Source organism: Suncus etruscus, assembly GCF_024139225.1.
Source record: "Suncus etruscus isolate mSunEtr1 chromosome X unlocalized genomic scaffold, mSunEtr1.pri.cur SUPER_X_unloc_9, whole genome shotgun sequence".
Classification (NCBI taxonomy): domain Eukaryota; kingdom Metazoa; phylum Chordata; class Mammalia; order Eulipotyphla; family Soricidae; genus Suncus; species Suncus etruscus.
In genome coordinates this window covers 57,754-80,379 of record NW_026060329.1, presented here as the reverse complement: position 1 = coordinate 80,379, position 22,626 = coordinate 57,754, and the positions used below count along the sequence as shown (strand labels likewise).

Genomic DNA, 22,626 nt, shown 5'->3' with positions numbered 1-22,626 from the left:
GAGGGTCTGGGTGGGGCTCTGAACTCCTGGTCTCCCAGCTTCTTGAAGGATCTCTCCTTCTTGGAGCCGGGAGTCTAGCAGGAGGAGGTTGGCAGGCCCCTGCCATGCCGGAGGCCTGCTTGACCAGGCCTAGTGGGGGTGCGGGACTTGGGTAACCCCAGCACCACTCTAGCGCCTTGCTCCAGATCTCCAGGGCTTTCCCGGGCCACATGCCTGGGGAAGCCGGTGAGTTGGGTCCCTTGGTGGAGCTTGAAGCTACCCTAGGCCTTCCCCCACTATCCATTCAGCTCCTTAGGGAGGGTCTGGGTGGGGCTCTGAACTCCTGGTCTCCCAGCTTCTTGAAGGATCTCTCCTTCTTGGAGCCGGGAGTCTAGCAGGAGGAGGTTGGCAGGCCCCTGCCATGCCGGAGGCCTGCTTGACCAGGCCTAGTGGGGGTGCGGGACTTGGGTAACCCCAGCACCACTCTAGCGCCTTGCTCCAGATCTCCAGGGCTTTCCCGGGCCACATGCCTGGGCAAGCCGGTGAGTTGGGTCCCTTGGTGGAGCTTGAAGCTACCCTAGGCCTTCCCCCACTATCCATTCAGCTCCTTAGGGAGGGTCTGGGTGGGGCTCTGAACTCCTGGTCTCCCAGCTTCTTGAAGGATCTCTCCTTCTTGGAGCCGGGAGTCTAGCAGGAGGAGGTTGGCAGGCCCCTGCCATGCCGGAGACCTGCTTGACCAGGCCTAGTGGGGGTGCGGGACTTGGGTAACCCCAGCACCACTCTAGCGCCTTGCTCCAGATCTCCAGGGCTTTCCCGGGCCACATGCCTGGGGAAGCCGGTGAGTTGGGTCCCTTGGTGGAGCTTGAAGCTTCCCTAGGCCTTCCCCCATTACCATATTCTTGAAGTCATTGGTAATCTCTCTGCAGTCTATATTTACAGAATCGCGCGGGGGCTATCGCCCCCGCGCGCACTTGAAACATTAATAGTACTCATACAAGAAACATTAATAGTACTTACTATCATTGAATTATATTTTTACGTATGCAGAATGTCTATTTTGTCCTCTGCCCTATTGCATGCCCCTTCATAAGTTCATATTTCTCTTTAACTTCTTTAATCATCTTTTATCATCATTACTCCCCATTTACCCTTTCTAACTTAAGTACTGTAGAGTCCTAAGACACAGACCAAAGTGGTGTCCTGTAGTTAACACCCACCCAACTATTTTAAAAGGCATAAAAGAGACACATATGTTTTCAACATTGTATGGGTGTTTTCTTTGATGTCTATAAACTTTTGCTGAATATTTTCTTATACAGTGACGATCCCCCCCATGTTTTTTATCTTCTCTTTATGAACTGCTCAATATGGAATTTGTTGTGAAAAATCCCTCAGTTTAGTACTTATGTTTGAACCAGGTCTATGGGTCTTGTTGTAAATATTCTTATGCCCCCATATATCTTATAGCACCACGTGGCTTTATTTCTTGTTTGCTTAGGCACACTAAAATGGGAAAATACTATACATACCAATAGGTTCTTATCTAATAGAGATGGCAACAGACAAATCTTGTAGTGCAATGAGACCTTACACCCTGAACATTGACATAAAGACCAGGCACAGGCCTCAGAAGAATGGGCATTCTCCATTCACCCCTTGATCTACAGAAGATATTTACAAAACATACAAGGTTGTATATAACATTACCTGGTGGCATTCCTGTACCAGGGAAGACCCTACAGCTGCTCTGACATCTATCTACTCAAAAGAAACACACCTTAACACTGAGAAGACAACAAGAACAATGACCTGCTTACTGGACAGGGCTTGCTGTATTGCCCCTTAATTGTGAGTTTTGTCTATAACATACCTGGAAGTAATCCTCTACCACGGTAGACCCTACCACTGCTCAGACATCGTCCTGCTCAAAAAAGACTTCCCTTTACACTTAGAAGACTTAACAATCTGCTTACAGGAAAGGCCCTCCTGCATTGCCCTTTCATGGTGAGGTGAAACGAGAAGGCACTCCACATCATGACTTCAATGTAAGACATGCAGATTCCAGAATCTTCAATACAGAAACATGATACCAACAACAGAGACTGTGAAAAGTGTGTTGGCACTATGATCGGACGATAACTTGCCTGAGGCCTAGAGCTGGTCTTATGCCAGGAAACTTCAGGGGTAGGATCTCTTTGTATTTAGGCCAAGGTTATTACTTTCCATGCCTCTCATATTTTGGTGGGTCTATGCAAACAACAATTGCCACTAACAATGTTTTTACTGTGCTCCTTTGACGCTAATCCTTAAAACACACCCACTTAAAATTTGAGGTTAACTTAAGCTAATTTTCATGTACATGGAAATGTAAAAAATACTATGCCTCTAATGTTAAAGGAGTTACGTAAGTTTGATGGCTTTAGATCGCCTTGTGTGCTGTTAAGAAATATTATAATGTGCTACAATCTGGGGACTCGAGGGACAAAATAATCGCACATGGATTCTGTTTTATTTTATCTTAACGTTCTTTGGCTGAAAGTTCAAAATTAAGATATCAGCATGGGGACTTCTTCTGAGAATTATGTTATGGGTGATTGTCATTCCACTGTAACTTTACCTTGTCCTCTTTGTCTGCATCTTTTGTTCTCATATTCAAAATAAAAAAAATAAAAAAAAAAAAAAAAAAAAAAAAAAAAAAAAAATCTTGTGTGTATCCTTTGGTGTGTGATGAGAATTGACCTCTGACTGAAGTCTCGCCCACATTCCCTACAAACATGGGGCTTCTCCCCTGTGTGTCCTCTGGTGTTTGATGAGATGTGACCTCTGACTGAAAAATTGCCCACATTCCCTACAAACATAGGGCTTGTCTCCTGTGTGTATCCTTTGGTGTGTGATGAGATTTGACCTCTGACTGAAGCTTCGCCCACATTCCCTACAAACATGGGGCTTCTCTCATGTGTGTATCCTTTGATGTGTGATGAGAATTGACCTCTGACTGAAGGCTCGCCCACATTCCCTGCAAACATGGGGCTTCTCCCCTGTGTGTGTCATCTGGTGTTTGATGAGATGTGACCTCTGTCTAAAACCTTGCCCACATTCCATACAAACATAGGGCTTGTCTCCTGTGTGTATCCTTTGGTGTGTGATGAGACTTGACCTATGACTGAAGCCTCGCCCACACTCCCCACAAACATGGGGCTTCTCTCCTGTGTGTATCCTTTGGTGTGTGATGAGACTTGACCTCTGAGTGAAGCCTTGCCCACACTCCCCACAAACATGGGGCTTGTCTCCTGTGTGTATTCTTTGGTGTGTGATGAGATTTGACCTATGACTGAAGCCTCGCCCACATTCCTTACAAATGTGGGACTTCTCCCCTGTATGTGTCCTATGGTGTCTGATAAGACTTGACTTATCTGTGAAGCCTCGCCCACACTCCCCACAAATATGGGGCTTGTCTCCTGTGTGTATCCTTCGGTGTGTGATGAGATGTGACCTCTTACTGAAGCCTCGCCCACATTCCTTACAAACATGGGGCTTTTTTTCTGTTTGTGTCTTCTGGTGTTTCACCTTAGATACAATAGTGAAACCTTTTCTAGGCCTCACATTCTTATCTCTTAAAATTATTTTTATTCCTAATCCTTGACCTATTATACCTGTGCCCTTTAGATTTAATGTATGCCATGTGTTACTTTTTTCCTCATTTGAAATCTCATTTTTATTAAAGCTCCCTATTTGACAATAAGATAATCTAGATAAGGCTGCTGAATTTTTTTTATCTAAATGTATGGAGATTTCTTTGTGTTTTTGACTTTCAAGTATATCATTTCTTGTTTTGTCATTATAAGTATTAGAATTTCTTTGCAGTTGGTTCCGATTATGTAGATAGGATTTCTCTGATGGAACTTGATCTTTGGCCAATGTTCCTGGGAAGATCCAAGAGGGATGACTTGGGTTCATGTGATGATTAAGGAAGTTCTGATCGAAGAAAGTCCGTGAGCCTAAGGGACATGGATAGATTTCTGACTTTGGTTCTGCTGAAAGAGAAAGATTTTGGTCAGAGTTGAATTGACAAGGCTGTCTAGACCATAGCCTATCTCCTGCTAAATTCTGTTCTCCTGGCTTTCCTTATTTTGTGAATAAACCAAGATAAGACTCTATATTCTTAAATATTCTAATTTCTTTGTTTGGAACTAGAAGGTATACGCAGAGGTGCCCACAACTTATTCCTTGCTCTGGGATACGGGATCACTCCCTGCATGCTGGTCTCTAACAGTTTGTTTTATCTTACCATTTGTGGGGAGCCTAGCTGATGAAACCTGGGACATAAGACACCTCAGTAATTCCTAATCTGGTCACCCACGTGACCAAAAGGCCCATGCCTTGAGAACAAAGGAAATAGACAAAAATAAAGTAATTCAGAGCAGCCCAATATATCCAGCCAGAAAGAAAAATATAGAGTTTGCCTTTGTGTTAGCAAACATTATTAAGAACTTTGTTTGAATCTTATGTCTTTTAGTAAAACGTGCTCAGGTCTACCTCTGCCCCTCCCTACGACCTGCCCCAGTTTATGCTAATGAATGCTTGTAACTGTGATTGGTGTAAAATTTGTAACACCCCTGACGTGTTTCAGCCCTTAAAAGCTGATCCCCCAACAATAAACTTCCCTTTTTGAACAGCATGCGTTGTCTTGAAGGCCCTTCTTACTAATCTCTCTAGTTCTTCTTTACAGGTCGGTTCTGCTCGAGTGAACCCACTAATAACTAGCAACTTTCATTTCCACACCCCCGCGGGTCGGGGGACTCCCACGAAAGTTGCAGAGTGGCGCCCAACGTGGGGCTCGAGTCACAGAATCTGATCGGGTGGCAGAGTGCGACGAGTCCGGAGCTGAATTACGTCAGGTAAAATAAATTAAAGCAACGTAATTTAGTTAGTCTAATGCCTAGGTAAAAACCGCCACCCCATTACAGTCCCAGAGTAAAGATGGGTACCAGCCCGAGTAAAGGGGCAAAAATTATTATATACAAGAGGAACTAAAAAGTAGGAAGATTAAAAGTTAAAGAAACTTGTTGAAATTTTTGGATCTGCTCAAAAGCATCATAGTAAAATCTGCTTTTGACCCTAAGAGCTTGCAAATTGTGAAAGATGCCCAGAAGCATTTGGAGCACGCCTCCAAACAATGCTCTCACCCCAGTTCCCGCTCCAGCTCATTTTTGCATATTGATTCCCTTTCTCCCCCCGAGGAGCCTTCTTCTCTTATGCAGAAAACTCTTTATCCCTCTCTGCGAGGGGCAGCCTCAGAGCCCCCTGAGGAGAAGCAGGACTCAGAGGAAGAAAGTGAGTTGCAGAATAAAACTGACCCCTACCATGGGAATGCAACCTCTCTTCCCTCACAGCCTCCCCTGTTTGATTTGCCCGCACCCATAAAAATGCCTCTTCCAGAACCCGATAATCCTTTATTGATAGAGATTCGGCAGCTCAGACAGCAAATTGCCCAGCTTCAAGCTACAGATCCATCATCTCCACATTTTTTGTTCCCTGTCCATGGCCCGGACGGGGAGAACTGGGAGGAGGAGGGTGAACTCCCCTCTTTACCCCTTGGCAGACCCCGCACGAGGGCGCAGGCCAGGCAAGAAGCAGCCGCAGCTGCTGCTGCTGCCACTTCGGCAGCTCCAATTCCAGCTGCCAGAGCCCCCCAACACCCAGCCCAGCCTGACAATGGCTCCCTAGACCATAGTCCCAATCAAGCAGAACCCCCTGACATTCCTGAAGTCCCTATCAAACGGCAACTGCGGCAATACAAGGCCCTCGACAGAAAAGACCTCAAAGAACTTTTTACTGCAGTCAGCTCTTATGGCCTACATGCTCCATACACCTTGTCTTGCCTTAAATCCATCGGTGGCGGCGGCGCTGTTCTGCCAGCCGAGTGGCGAGATATTGTTAGAACTGCTTTGAAAAATGATGTTTATGTTTCTTGGGAAGCTGATTTCCTATTAAGATGTCAGGGTATTGCTGCAGGAAATAATGACCTTTATGCCCGCATAGCAGGAATACCCCCATATCACGTTCTTAAAGAACAGTGTAAACTCCCTAGAAGCTTGCTTGCAAACACAGCTCTCGCTGCCCTACGAGCTTGAAAGTCCCTTCCCCGGGCTGGTACCTCTACCGCCCCGCTCTCTCAAATAGTGCAGGGCCCAGACGAACCATACAATTCTTTCATTGCCCGCCTTTCAGAGGCTGTGGAGCGCGTCCTGGGCGTCACCGCCACAGACGCTGATAGTACTTTGGTGAAACAATTAGCCTTTGAAAATGCTAATGAGACCTGTAAGAGTATCCTTAGGAACAACCTGAAAGGAAAGTCCTTGCATAACATGATCAATCTCTGCCGCGAGGCAGACCCCTTTGTTCATAAGATCGCCAAAGCCCTTGTTGCCTTTCAAGGCCAAAACAAAGGAAAAACCTGCTTTCAATGTGGTGCTCCGGGCCATTTTGCCTCCCGCTGTCCTCAGCGGCAGACACCGGTGTTACAAGCAGGTAACACTAATCCCTGGCCCTTTGGCTGAGGGCAATGACTCAGTTGACCAGGCTACCCGTCTTTTACCTGTCTTTAATCAGCCTAACTCTTTACAGTTGGCGCAACAAGCCCATGAGCTACATCACCTTAATGCGCAAACGCTTAGGTTAAAATATTTTGTCACCCGGGAACAGGCTCGAGAAATTGTTAAGTCATGTAAAGCTTGCCTTTCCCTCTTGCCTGAACCTCACACCGGAGTTAATCCTCGTGGCCTTACACCTGGAGAACTCTGGCAAATGGATGTTACTCATTATTCTGCCTTTGGCAATCTTAAGTATATTCATGTTACAGTAGATACATATAGTGGTTTTATTTGTGCCTCTCTCCAAACAGGAGAAGCCACCAAGGATGTCATTGCTCATCTTTTACATTGCTTTACTATTGTTCCTGTCCCTACGGTCATTAAGACTGATAACGGTCCAGGATATATTAGTTCCAAATTCAAGGATTTTTGTGAAAAATTTGGTATCACCCTTAAAACAGGAATTCCCCTAAACCCTCAAGGCCAAGGCATTGTTGAAAGAGCTAATCAAACTTTGAAAAATACACTTTTTAAACTCACTTCAGAAAGCGAGAATTTGTACTCTCGCAAAGGCAAACACCGCCTGCTTTTGAATCATGCACTCTTCGTGCTCAATTTTCTCTCCTTGGATTCCAGCGGCCGTTCAGCGGCTGATCGACTCTGGCACCCCTCCACTCGTGAGAATTTTCAGCAAGTGCTTTGGAAAGATGTTCGTACAGGACACTGGCTTGGCCCACACCCTGTTCTCATATGGGGCAAAGGTCATGCCTGTGTTCACAACCCAACCACCTCTGAAACGCGCTGGCTTCCTGATAGGCTGGTCAAACTTTATAACCCTCCCAGGGGTAACGCCCCTGAGGACTCTTCTGTTTCCCTTTCAGGTGCCGCTCCTGACACTTCCCCAAGGACACCGCTGGCTGACAATCCTTGCCGCGCTTCTCTTGAATCTCCCTTGCAAGACGTTGACAACACCCCTGGTTCCTTCCCCTCCCCTTTTGACTTTTAATTCTACACTGGTGCCGGAGACATAGCCAACTCCCCTCCCACCCATCCCCTGACCCATCCTTAAGTAACCCTTTGTGCCCTCACCATGGGTGCTGAGGATCAGTACGCCACCCCCAATCAATTTTGCCACGACCTGGCCCGTTCACCCATTCCCCAGGACACACTGGCGATAACCACCTTCACGAGAAAGCCAGCGTCCCCCGCTGTGACCTGCCTACCTTTAGAGATTTTTTTTCTTTCACTATCCCCTTTATGCTTGTCCCGGCCACCACCGTGACCGCACTTCATTCCAAGTGCGGCAATCGCTCAAGTATTTTTGTTTGAAAATTTTGCAGTTGTGCAACCACTGCCAACACGAATTGGATTACAGTGTCTCATAAAATTGGATCTTACAAAAAACCTTGGGCATCCGGCGATCTTCTGGCATCCGTGAATGTCAGCTCAACCTCTCCCACGCCACGAGCTCTTCAGAACTCTGCCTGCTTCCCCACCCTTCCAGCCCATGCTGTCCTCCGGACCCCCCTCCTCTTCTCAGCTCATCCTTGTCATGATCAACGCCTCCGCCCAAACACCTTCGGTACCTGCTATTCACCCACCTCACCGGCCTAAATTGCTGCCTTGACCTGCCTTACTTCACCTACGACACCAACCTTCTGCAATGCGGTATGAAGCTTCAACATGGCATGGCTTAACTTTAAAACTAGTGGTGAAACTTAAACTTTGCCCCTTGGTACCCAATATGACTCCCCCTATTGAAAATTGTAATCAAATTCTTGTCGTTGATTTCTCCTTTCAGTTCATAATTGCCCCCAATTCAACGTTTCTTGCCTGTTTTCACTGGTTTATCTCCCCCATTGTTTTACATTTGTTTCTTTAGTCCTAGAACTACTGTATTTTGGTTGTTTTAATGCCTAAATTCACTGTTAAATCAAAAATTGCCTTATTACCTCTTAAAAATAACCTTGTCTCTCTCCCGCTGCAGCATAAAAACAAACATTGCCTCCACCCCAGCCTTATTGAAAGGCCTGGGTGTTACTGGTGTAAGCACAAAAATTTATTCATTGGTTCATACTCTACAATCTGTTAATGCCTCATAACTGTTGTTAAGAATGTTTACAAACTTAGAAAAAGTTTACACTACTTAACTGTTGAATCCCTAGCAGTATTAGAGCACAAAAACTGCCGTGGTTTAAAATTAACCTTTTTTGAGGGAGGGGGAAATTTGTGTCATCCTTAGAATAAAATGTTGCTTTTTAAAATAAACTTGGCTTAGCTAGAGATAGCATTGGACTTGTGGAGGAAAGTCTAGAGGATAGAAATAGACAGAGGGATTAAGATGAGTCCTGATATAAAATTGGTCCTCTACCTCATCCTGGCTGTCTAAGCTGCTACCTAATTCGGTCCTTTCATTGGTTTTTTTGCTAATTTTTCCTTTGGCCCCAAGGCATTCTGTCGCCTCACAAGTTTGTTAAAAATCCGGTTACTGAGATTGCCCTAATGTTCAGTACAGGTCCAATATCAGTGGCTCTCCTAAATGCACCCCGAAGAACTTGAAGCCTTGGATATACCTGTGAGCTTTAAGGAGTTTTGAGTATCTGGCTAAACGCCCCTGCTTGCTCTGCTCCTGGCTGTGGAGATGCCCATGACGGGGAATAGTTTGGTGCCAGTGTCTGGGTGCAAACATGGCATTCCTAATATTTTGCGCGCAAAAACTTTTAATTTGGTCTCTTGTTGCCATGTCCAGAACTGGAAGCCCACCAAATAACCTAAGACAGGCTGCTCCACCCTCTTTGCTCTTCTTCTTTTATTATTTACAGGAAAGGGGGAACTGTGGGGAGCCTAGCTGATGAAACCTGGGACATAAGACACCTCAGTAATTCCTAATCTGGTCACCCACGTGACCAAAAGGCCCATGCCTTGAGAACAAAGGAAATAGACAAAAATAAAGTAATTCAGAGCAGCCCAATATATCCAGCCAGAAAGAAAAATATAGAGTTTGCCTTTGTGTTAGCAAACATTATTAAGAACTTTGTTTGAATCTTATGTCTTTTAGTAAAACGTGCTCAGGTCTACCTCTGCCCCTCCCTACGACCTGCCCCAGTTTATGCTAATGAATGCTTGTAACTGTGATTGGTGTAAAATTTGTAACACCCCTGACGTGTTTCAGCCCTTAAAAGCTGATCCCCCAACAATAAACTTCCCTTTTTGAACAGCATGCGTTGTCTTGAAGGCCCTTCTTACTAATCTCTCTAGTTCTTCTTTACAGGTCGGTTCTGCTCGAGTGAACCCACTAATAACTAGCAACTTTCATTTCCACACCCCCGCGGGTCGGGGGACTCCCACGAAAGTTGCAACCATTTACATTTATTATGACTTAAAAAGTTAGCAAACTCCATATTCAAAATCTTTTATTAGTTTTTGGGCTCAGCATTAAGGGCAGTGAATGGGAGCAAGACAGATCCTGCACCAATGATCTGGGAGCACGACGCCCCAAGTCCAGGGTCCCCATTTTACACAGGCCCACAATGTTCCACTCCCAATCAAGGACTTGATCCCAGGAGCATCATCCCACACTCACCTGCAAACATGCCTCTTGGCAGCCTCTCCAGGATTCCATCTTCCAACCAGGAGATCAGCACAGGTTTCACCTTGCAATACCCTGCCCAGAAAAACATTTTATGGAGTTAGATAATGGGAAAGGGGCTAAAGCCTGTGCATGAGTCTGAGATTCTATTTTAAGCTGAAAAACCATGGAACAGATGAGATCAGCGTGAAATGAAATCAAGAGTCTAATTGAGGAGGGCCGGAGAGATTGCATGGAGGAAAGGCGTTTGCATTTTTTAAAATATGAAATGAATTATGTGGCATCCTTGCGCAGGACTCATGTTAATCTTCTCTGTATCATTCCAATTTTAGCATATGTGCTGCTAAAGCGAGCACAGGCGTTTGTCTTTCACGCAGAAGGTCAGTGGTTCAAATCCCAGCATCCCATATGGTCCCCTGAGCCTACCAGGAGTGATTTCTGAAATTAGAGCCAGGAATAACCCCTGAGTACTGCTGAGTGTGACCCCCCTAATTGAGGGTGCTGTATTATACAGTGGAAGGATGAGCAAGCACTTGGCTCACATGCATTTACCTGTGTTCCACAGAGAGTGAGAATAGCCAGGAGTAAATGCAAAAAATCCATGTTTCTTAAACAGAGGAAGCTGGGGGTTTATGGTAATGAGCACCAACTGTCCTGCAACCAATTTCATCAGGTCTCTGTCTGAGTAGAGAGAGGGAACCTTTGATGCCTCCCACAAACTCTTCATTCCCCAAAGCACTCGGATGCTGGTTCTTTTGTGTGAGGATATTTCCATTTAGATCATGTATTCCCAGGCATATTGGACCTAGCATTTCTTTCTCCCAAAATATAAAATAACTTAAAGCCCATTTGAGTAAAGGAAGGAATTACTTTGAAATACTTATCATAGTCAGAAAACGTCATGTGTTTAGGGGAAAAAAGCAGGTATACCTCTAGACACATTTTATACAATCAGTTCCATAGATCAATTTTTAAACACCCTGAAACTCCAGCATTCTAACTCATTAAAAGAAAAATACAAAAACTAAGGAAGACTCCTGAAGCTAGGAATATGGAGAGAAATCCTGGCAAATTTTCAAGTCGACCTATATGCCTGGACCTTACAAATGAGGATCTAAAATAAACACTTAATGTTTTAACAATGAAATGAAGAAGTGACTATGGGCCCAGAGAGATAGCACAGTGGTGTTTGCCTCGCAAGCAGCTGATCCAGGACCAAAGGTGGTTGGTTCGAATCCCGGTGTCCCATATGGTCCCCCGTGCCTGCCAGAAGCTATTTCTGAGCAGACAGCCAGGAGTAACCCCTGAGCAATGCCGGGTGTGGCCCAAAAACCAAAAACCAAAAAAAAAAAAATAAATATGAAGAAGTAACTAGCCAGCAAACTTTAAGAAATCAAAAGCAGGGAAGAAACCAAGAAAAAATAATCTAAAACTGGACAATTCAACCAACACAAAGAATTCTTTTGGAAAATGAAACTCCATACAAATGAAACCGAAGGATTGAAAAACATGTCAGCAAACCCCCATGGCTAGAATTACAAGATAGAAAATCGGCTTGACAAACTTGAAGACAATTTACAAACCAGAACTGATTAAAGAAGTAAAAAAGAAAGGAGAGCTGTGGGGGGAGAGCAGTGGCACAAGCTATAGGGTGTTTGCCTTGCAAGACCTAAAGCCCAGGCAGAGAGCGGACCGGGTGAGTTCCTTCCCCCAGGTGGGCGCCTAGACCGGCAGAGTCCCCTTTCCCCACGTGGGCGCCTAGACCAGTAAGCCCCTCCAGGACCCCAAGCCCAGGCGGAGAGTGGACCTGGTGGATCCCTTCCCCCAGGTGGGTGCCTAGACCGGCAAGCCGAGCAAATCGCTCTGGGACCCCAAGCCCGAGTGGAAGGTGTTCTTAGATACAAAGGGCTGACAAACTAAGATGGCAGCTCGGGATAACACAAGAGATACCATACCTAGCCGGTATTACGAGATGGTCCCGAGAATACTCTTTAATATACACTTTATCTCAAGGTTACACCTTCTTTTAGGAATTGAAGCACGTGACCAATCAGACCACCGAAGCAGTAACTGCGACGTACAAACATAAACTACAGGCTCTACTAATCGAACACACTCAAGCAAACTAGCATTCCCTTGCTACTTTCTTTCTTCTCACTACTTTCTTTTTTATTTTTTCTTTTCTATTCTTCGCTTTACTTTTTTCCTTTTCTCTTCTCCCTTTCTTTCTAATGTATTTTCTCTTTTCTCCCTTCCTACCGCTACCACATACATTCCCCTTTCCCCCCTTTGGAAATCCAACTATCCCTTCACCCCTCAATCCCATCTAGACCTCCCACCATACTAAAACTCTTCACCCTCAGTCCTTAATCTATTAGGCATCAAGATTGACCTCCTACCCCAACGAACCAGTACGCAGCACCCAAGAGAAGGGACACCCAGTCAAACCCATACTTCGTCACCTACATGAAAAGGCAACCAATTCCCCTGCGGACTCTTGCTGCGCGGCCCTCCCTACCAACTCCCCTTAATGTGGACTGTTACTTGAAACTGGACTTAGCTCCAAAAGTATCCCCAATGCAGGAAATCTTCCAAGACCTCCCTGCCGCAAATCTTTTGCCAATCTGAAGAAGGTTGGGGGGTGTGATGGAAAGGTGCCTGGGAATCCACACACCACAAGAAAAACCCAAAAGACAATGGGAAAATCTGTACTTCCAACATAAACGTAAGACCTGTATTACACCTCCTCTTTACCTGCTTTTCCCCAAATGTAAGGTAGTCTTTTGCATCACTTTGGTCCTTTAAGTACTTTGTTAACTCATTCCTTTTTAAAAAAATTGTCTGTTCGACATATACATATGTGAGCACATACATTTTTTTTTTGGTTTTTGGGCCACACCCGCGGTGCTCAGGGGTTACTCCTGGCTGTCTGCTCAGAAATAGCTCCTGGCAGGCACGGGGGACCATATGGGACACGGGAATTCGAACCAACCACCTTTGGTCCTGGGTTGGCTGCTTGCAAGGCAAACACCGCTGGAGCACATACATTTTTAATCCTAAATTTTTTGTATCTTTTTTGAGTATGTGACCTGTTTCTGTTTTCCGCTCTGTCCACCCCCAAATACACCAAGAATATGATGTAGCACCATTTCTCCCTGCAAAGGCACACTAAAGAAACGGGGGAAATCGTACATATAAAAAAGAGCTCTTATCTACTAGAGATAGGAACTTATAGTTGTTTACAATACAGGGATATCTCCTACCTTGAAAATATGTCATATGGAATCAACTTAGACCTCAGGTAAATAGACACCATCCATCCAGCCTTGAACCCTGGATCCCGGACATAGAAACAGCACAGTTCTTCACAACAGTGGCAGGAAACAAATCCCATCTGGGATAGCCTTAATACTGCTAGAACACCAACAAGTGCCAGCTCTAATACAATATCCTGACATCGAGGAAAATGGAAACCACTTGTCCTAAGAGCAGGTTACCCTACCTACCAGCTAACAACAAGACAAAATCAGAAGACTTGTCATCCATTGGTAGGTCTAAACACCAAGATCGCGAGTTACAGATAACTGGCTGCTAGAACCATGACCAGACTCTATATATCTTGGGACCAATAAAAAAGCCCTAGTCTAGGGTTTGAACTACGACCTGCACAACAACCATGATCCCCAGTTCCAAAGGTCCGGCAGAGACAATTGTAACGGAATGGGGCTTCTGGAAACACAAAGAAAGACGCTATCCTAGGTGCCATCCTAGGTTTAGTGCAAAGACCAAGACCACCAACCACAGAAGATGGATTAAAATGACACTGAGGGAATGGAACTTCTAGAACCACAAAGACTGACTTCATCATAAGTCCCATCCCTGGAATTGTGCAGATACTGAGATCTCTAGATACAGAGGTCTGATTGTATCACTAGGATGGAACAGAAGTCTTCCAAACAACACAAAAGCACCACTGGGAGAGTAAAGGATCCTGAACAGAGTCTACAATTGATCCCATGACAATATACTCCAAGGGCGGAGAAACCCCATATCTCTTAGGCCAAGTGAATTCCTTTTCAAATGACCCCAATATTTACTGTGCCAGGGCAGGAGGGGAAAAACACAAAATATTGTTTATCTTTATATATATTATTTTTTATCTTCATTTATTATTATTATTATTATTATTATTATTTACCTATCTATTTTTGGTCGATTTCTTTGTTTTGGTGTGGTTATTGAAGCTGTTGCCCCCATTTACACTTTTTTTTCTTTTCTTTCTTTCTTTTTTTGGTTTTTGGGCCACACCCGGCAGTGCTCAGGGGTTACTCCTGGCTGTCTGCTCAGAAATCGCTCCTGGCAGGCACGGGGGACATATGGGACACCGGGATTCGAACCAACCACCTTTGGTCCTGGATCGGCTGCTTGCAAAGGCAAACGCCGCTGTGCTATCTCTCCGGGCCCTTCTTTTCTTTCTTTATGTGCTCTGCCATGTTCCTTATCTCAAGACCATGGCGTTTTTTTTTTTTGTTTTGTTTTGTTTTCTTTTGTTTTTTTGTGATGCTTATTAGCATTATTGTTGGAGTCCTCACGGAATATTTGACACTTCTTTTTGTACTGGTGGTGTTTCACCTTTTTCTCCTTGTCTCTCAAACCGATGATGAGAGCCTCTAGGAGAATTCCACTTATTTTCTGCGTATTAGACTTTTACCCCAGTTTATTTTCTCTTCTTCAAACAAAACCACGTAACTTGAACTAGCTAGTCCTGCCCCTCAGTTAGAGGGGAAAATAAGGGAGGTACCAGGACCAAACAGATGCAAAAATACTAAGTTGTAGGCTAGATACAGAGGGGACAATATATTCTGGCAGCCCTGGGGGTGAGGGAAGAGCATATGGGAGGTAGGACAAAAACGGAGGTGTAGGGAGGACAAATTGGTGATGGAAATCCCCCCTGATTTTATGTGAATATGTACCTAAAATATTATTGTGAACAAAATGTAAGCCACTATGATCAAAATAAAAATTATATTAAAAAGAACAAAAAAACCCAAAATAAAATAAACAAATAAACCAACCCAAAAAGCACCACAGCAATAAAGACAACAGCCAAACAATAACTATGGTCCTAAGATAAAAACCAAAGTTCAAACCAAACAACAAAACAAAAACCATCAACCGCAATAACAAAAACAATTTGTGATTTTTTTTGCATAGGTAAAATAAATATTGAGATTAGGAAGGGAGTTCCCACTTTTTTTTGCTGTCTGTGGATATATTTAATACCTGCCAAGGGCAATTTTTGAGCCTAGAGCCAGGAGTAACACCTGAGCACTTCCTAGCTCCATGAGTAATATCTGAGCACTGTTAGGTGTGACCCAAAAGAAAAACCAAAAAAAAAAAAAAACAAACCAATGTAAGGGATTTCCCTTGGCCTAAGAGATACAGGGTTTCTCTACCCTTAAAATATACTGTCATGGGAATAACCAAAGGCTCCGTACATGCTCCTATTCTCTCCCCTAGGTCCTTTGTGATATCTAGGAACTTTCCACTCAGTTGTGGATATAAAATTAGGCCTGTGTAACTAGAGATCTTGGTATTCGCACAGGTCGTAGGATGGAGCCTAGGGTGGAGTCTTTCTTTATGGTTCTAGAAGTTGTGTTTCATCAGTGTTGTTTTAATTAGTCTTTTGTAGTTGGTGGTCTTGGTTTTTGTACCAATCCTAGGGCAAAGCCTAGTATAGAGTCTTTCATTATGTCTCCAGAAGTTATGATCAGTTGTAGTGGTCTCAGTCAGGCTTTTGGAAATAGAGACCTTGGTTGCTCTACAGGTCGTAGGCCAAAGCCTAGACTAGGGTTGTTTTATTTTTTAGTTTTATTTTATTTTGTTGTTCCCAGGATAGGTTCTGGCCAGGAGTGATTTGTAAGGGTGTAGCCAGGAGTAACCCTCGAGAGTCAATGGATGTGGCCCAAAAACCAATAGTTCAGGACAGACACAGGCTCAAAGGAAAAGGATGTAAAAAATTATACAAGCTACTAAAAACAAACAAAAGATGTGAAAGCTATATTTCTATCAGGCCAAATTGCATGCAACCTCAAGAAAGGGTTTATGACCAAGATGGACAAAGTAGTGATCAGAGAAGCAACAGACCAAGAAGTACTAACTCTGATCAACTTTTATGCATCAAACATAGAGCCAGCAATACACGTAAGGTTTTTTGCTCACAAACCTAGAGAAATATATGAATGGAAACATGACATAATGGAAGATTTCTGTATGCCATTATTGCCAATAAATAGATCCTTTACTTGAAACAATAGCAAAGATGCGAGACTTCATTAGACACTAGTAAAACTAGGACTAATGGAGCTATTCATGGCCTTTCATTCACAAAAATCAGAATACACATTCTTCTCAAGTGCATATGGAACCTTCCCTACATTTAAGACAAGTCTAACTTACATAAACTCACAAATTAAGAATTATACCAAGGACCGGGAAGGTGGCGCTAGAGGTAAGGTGTCTGCCTTGCAAGCGCTAGCCAAGGATCAGGACCGAGGTTCGATCCCCCGGCGTCCCATATGGTCCCCCCAAGCCAGGAGTGACTTCTGAGCGCATAGCCAGGAGTAGCCCCTGAGCATCGAACGGGTGTGGCCCAAAAACAAAAAAACAAAAAACAAAAAAAGAATTATACCAAACACACTGTCAGACTATAATTCCACAGAATTCAAGATTGACTGTAGAAGAAAATGTGGAGAAAAATCTAACAACTGGAGAATAAACAACATGCTCATCAACATCAGATGGATAAAACAGGAAATAAATAGAGATTCCTTGAAACAAATGATAATAAAAAAATTCCAAAATATACGAGACACAACAAAAGCAGTAATTAGTGTGTAATTCATAAAAATACAGGCCTACAATAGGCAAGAAAAAAGCCAATATCTAGAACCTAATGGGACACCTTATATACAATATTTCACGAAAATAAAACATCCTCTAAAAATAAGACCTACTATAGGTTTCGTCCTGGCTGAAATATAAGGCATCCCCCAAAATAAGCACCCAAAGGCTCTCTGTCTGGGAGTGAAAATTAATTTACCATAAACTGGTTGCTAGGGCCACCCTGCCTGGCCTCTTGCAACCAGTGACGTAATGGAGAGTCAGGACACTGTACCATATATAGGTAATACATTTTCTTTCTTTTCTTTTTTTAAAGGCAGGCAGATTGCCACGTGCAGCGCCTCATTTGGATGTGTCTGGAGTCTTGGAAGCTTGACTACCCTACGTTCTTCTACAAATGAACCTTGAGAGCTTGTTTGGAGGTTCTAGCAGGGGAGTGAAGCTACTCGTATTCCCTAGACGAAGGAACAATTTGTCTCTATTCGGGGAAGAACATCCTCTTTGAGAGAGCATGCAGCATCAGGAGGGATGCATATGAAGTGGTGAGAGAGGAAGGAGACCACCGCCTAGCCACTCAGATCAGCCAAATCAATCCTGGTGATCAATAGGGAGACATATGTCGCAGCCAGATCACCCTCAAGTCCCTTTATTTTCATTGAACAGTGTATATCTACTGTATTCTTCATGAAAAAAAATAAGACGTCTCCTGAAAATAGACCTAGCACACTTTTGGAAACAAAAATTGAAAAAAGACACTGTCTTAATTTCGGGGAAAGGAGTTATCTGAAGACCCAGAGCAAAGCAATCAAACACAAGCTGAAAAAAAGAAATTTAAAAAACCCTGAGCAGGGGCACAGTGATAGGAAATTTGCCTCATTGCTGCAAACTTGAACGCAGCTGGGTCTGATCCCTGGCACCCCATCTGGTCCCCTGAGCCTGCCAGGAGAATTTCTGAGTGCAAAGGAGAAATAACCCCTGAGTGCCACCCAGTGTAATAAAAAAAACAAACTAAAACAAAACAAAACAAAAAAAAAAACAGAGCAGAAATAAAAAATAAAAAATACAGACCAAAAAAAAAAGTGAAATATTGGTGAGACCAGGAGATGGGCTTTTAACAAACAATAAATAAGACAAACTGTTGGCAGACTCACAAGAATAAATGGGAAAATACTCAAATAAATTGGATCAGAAATGAAAGAGGAGAGATTAGAACAGAACCCCAAGAAATCCAAGACATCATGAGAGCTTATTTTTCCCACCCAACTCCATGAATTTACTTTGAACAATGGTGTTCAGTTAAGCTAGAGAACCAAAAAGAAATGGACAGATTTCTTGTAAAATATCACCTCCCCATACTGAATTAGGAGGAAGCAGAAGGCCTAACTAGGCCTATCACAAGAAAATTGAAACTTTAATAAAAAATCCCCAGGAATAAAATTGCAGGGCAACATGAGTTTACAGGTGAATTTTATGAAACATTCAGAGAAGAGTTACCAAGTACCATCAATCCTAAGACTCTCCCAAAATACTGACAAGATGGGAATCCTCCAAATACTTTCTATGAGTATCATGCTCATTCCCAAAGTGTACAAAGATAATACCAAGAAAAACCTTCAGTCCAATCTCAGCAAACCGAATCCAACAACAGAAAAATAGATTAAACATGGTGGGGCCGAAGCAGTGGCGCAAGCGGTAGGGCATTTGCCTTACACGCACATAACCTAGGACAGACTGTGATCCATTCCCCCGATGTACCATATGGTCCCCCAAGCCAGGAGTGATTTCTGTGTACAGAGCCAGGAGTAAACTGATCGTCACCAGATGTGGTGAAAAAAAACAAAAACAAGCAAAAAGATTATACGTGGTGTCCAAGAGTGTTTCATCCCAGGGATGCACGGATGGTTCAGGATATAATCAATCTACATCATACTGCACATTATTCAAAGGATAGAAACAACATGACCATATGTATCAAAATAGAAAAGGCATTTGATATAATCTAACACCCATCGAAGAAAAAAAAACCCTCAGGAAAACAGGTGCGTAAAGAATCTTAATCAAGATAATAAAAGCTGTCTATAAAAATCTCTCAGCCAGCATTATTCTTAATGGCAAAAAACTAAAACCTTTTCCACTAAGGTCAAGCAGTAAGAAAGTATGCCCACAGTCTCCACTTATTAAACATAGTATTCGAGTCCTACCAATTGGTGTCAGACAAGATGAGAAGAAAATTAAGGGAATTCAAATTGAAACAGAGGAAGTCAAATGATCTCTATTTGCAGAAAACATGATATATATTGAAGACACTAAAGAGTCCACACAAAAGCTCATAGAAACAATAAACCAATACAGCAAAGTGACTGCTACAAATCGATATGCAAAAGACAGTGACATTCCTTTATACAAATAACTCAGAGAAGAAAGAGTTCAAAGAGTCTATTTCATTGAAAACAATGTCTAAAACTATCAAGTACATAGGAATTAACCTGCCAAGAGAGGTGACAGACCGATATGGTTAAAACCTCAAAACAATTCACAAAGATTTTCCACAAGAAAAAAAGAAATGGTCAGAGAGATAGCACAGCAGTGGGGCATTTGCCTTGCATGCATAATGTCAGTGTTTCTAATCTCGGCAACCCCAATCCTGCAGGGAGAGATTTCTGAATATTTCTGAGCATAGAGCCAGGAGTAACCCCTGAGCACTGCTGGGTATAATCCAAAAACCAAAAAATAAAAAGAAATAAAAATGGAAGAACACCCCAGGCTCATGAGTTGGAAGAATCAATATTCTCAAAAATAACTATTTTACTTTAAAATACTATTTATACTATTTACAGTTTCAATGCAATCCCTATTCAAATTCAGAGAGCAGTCTTTTTTTGTTTTGTTTTGTTTTTGGATCTCTTCAAGGAGACTCAACAGGGATTTTTATTTATCTTGGTTTTAGGGCCACAGCTGGTGACAGTCAGGGGTTATTTCTAACTATCCACTGAGAAATATTTCCTGCTTTGGGTTCTATATGGAATGGTGGGGATCTAACCAAGGTCCATCCTAGATCAGCGATGTGAAAGGAAAATGTCGTGTGGCTCCAGTTTTAACATGCATGATCTTTAAATCTGTCTTCCGTGCCACACACCCCACTCGTTAACAGCCCTGTTCTCGTTAGCTTAAATGGCAATTTCAAAGAATCCTATGTACAACTAAAGTGTGAGACTTTGCTGCAAAAAAAGATGTATATGATGAGTGATTAACTATATGAAATACGATATCAACTCAAGTGGAAGCTTCATGCCCCAAATGTAGGGCATTCGACCACAGGGCCAAACAAACGTTGATGCAGGCAATAACGCACACATACTTAAAGGCGTAACACAAGATGAGGAACTCCCACATATAATAGAGCTTCTAAGTTAAAGGTAAGTCATGGAGAATGCCTGAGTTATTGCAAAGCAAAACAAATATACAAAAGGTTTTATTTACCAGGAGATATATTGCATTCAAGAATTCTGCCTAAGCCTAGGAATCAATTTATTAAGACTGTAACATGGTGATCAGAAATACTTAATCACAGACAGATTCTTTGGTGTGTTGAGATATGATCTCTGGCTGAAGCCTCGCCGACATCCCCTACAAACATTGGCTTCTCCCCTGAATGTGTCCTCTGGTGTTTGATGAGACTTGACCTATCTCTGTAGCCTTCATCACACTCCCCACAAACATGGGGCTTCTCCCCTGTATGTGTACTATGGTATTTGATTAGACTTGAGCTATCTCTGAAGCTTCGACCACACTCCCCACAAACATGGGGCTTCTTTCCTGTGTGTGTCCTCTGGTGTCTGAATAGTTTTGACCTCTCACTGAAGCCTCACCCACACTCCCCACAAACATGGGGCTTTCTCTTGTGTGTATTCATTGGTGTGTGATGAGAGTTGAGATATATCTGAAGCTTTGCCCACATTCCCTACAAACATGGGGCTTCTCTACTGTATGTGTCCTCTGGTGTCTGACGAGAATTGACCTATAACTGAAGCCTTTTCCACATTGCCTACAAACATGGGGCTTCTCACCTGTGTGTGTCCTCTGGTGTTTGGCGAGATGTGACCTCTCACTGAAGCCTCGCCCACACTCCCCACAAACATGGGGCTTCTCTCCTGTGTGTATCCTTTGGTGTATGATGAGATGTGACCTATCATTGAAGCCTCGCCCACACTCCCCACAAACATAGGGCTTCTCTCCTGTGTGTATCCTTTGGTGTCGGACGAGATGTGACCTACGATTGAAGCCTCGCCCACACTCTGCACAAACATGGGGCTTCTCTCCGGTGTGTAGTCTTTGGTGTGTGATGAGACTTGACCTATGAATGAAGCCTCGCCCACATTCCGTACAAACATGAGGCATCTCTCCTGTATGTGTACTCTGGTGTGCCATGAGATTTGACCTCTGACTAAAGCCTCGCCAACATTCCCTACAAACAGAGGGCTTCTCACCTGTGTGTGTCCTCTGGTGTTTGGCGAGATGTGACCTCTGACTGAAGCCTCGCCCACACTCCCCACAAACATGGAGCTTCTCTCCTGTGTGTATCCTTTGGTGTATGATGAGATGTGACCTGTGACTGAAGCCTCGCCCTCACTCTGCACAAACATGGGGCTTCTCTCCTATTTGTATCCTTTGGTGTCTGATGAGACTTGACCTATGACTGAAGCCTCGCCCACACTCCCCACAAACATGGGGCTTCTCTCCTATGTGTATCCTTTGATGTCTGATGAGAATTGACCTATAACTGAAGGAAGAATTCAGACTATAAAACATATATGCAACCAATGAAAGACTAGCAAATTATCTAGTACAATTACAGACAAATCTGAAAGACATCAATAACAACACAATAATTGTGGGAGAACTCAACACGGACCTATCAACACTTGATAGGTCAACCAGACTGAAACCAAAGAAAAACATACTAGGCCTGAAAAGAGTAATGGAAGAAAGAGGACTAGTAGATACTCCATCCCAAAAAAACTGGATACAGATTCTTCTCCAATGTACAAGGGTCAATCTCCATGATAGAGTACATGCTGACACATAAAACATACCTCCACACAATCAAGAGAATAAAAATCTTGCAGGCTACCTTTGCTGACCACAAGGCTCTGAAATTAGATGTGAACTACAAAGGCACACAAAAGAAAAACTTTACCAACTGGAAATTAAACACCCTGCTACTGAACAAAACAGTGGGTCTGAGATGACATCAAAGAGGAAATCAAAACTTCCCTGGAAACAAATGATAATGAAGACAAACTGCCAGAATCTATGGGACACAGCAAAAGCAGTCCTGGAAGGAAAATTTATAGCCCTCCAAGCACACATCAGGAAGGAAGAAGGGGCAAACCTGAATAATTTAATGACACAGCTCATAAAATTAGAAAATGACCAACAAGAGGAACCAAAATTAGGGAGACAGAAGGAAATAAAAAAGCTGAGCAGAAATCAACGAAGTGGAAAACCAAAAAAACAATCCAAAAGATCAACGAAAGCAGAGTTGGTTCTTTGAAAAAATAA

General features: G+C 43.3%; 1 protein-coding gene and 1 pseudogene across 1 annotated transcript in view; both read right to left on the bottom strand.

Moving 5' to 3' along the window:
* Positions 1-21,786, bottom strand: part of LOC126000667 (histone-lysine N-methyltransferase PRDM9-like) — a 107,103-nt gene extending 85,317 nt beyond the window's left edge. The window contains 2 exon segments of the mRNA XM_049767840.1: positions 21,167-21,250; positions 21,755-21,786. The gene's annotated coding sequence lies outside the window, so the exon portion shown is untranslated.
* Positions 10,419-10,517, bottom strand: LOC126000677 (uncharacterized; annotated as a pseudogene).
* Positions 21,787-22,626: the final 840 nt, after the last annotated feature.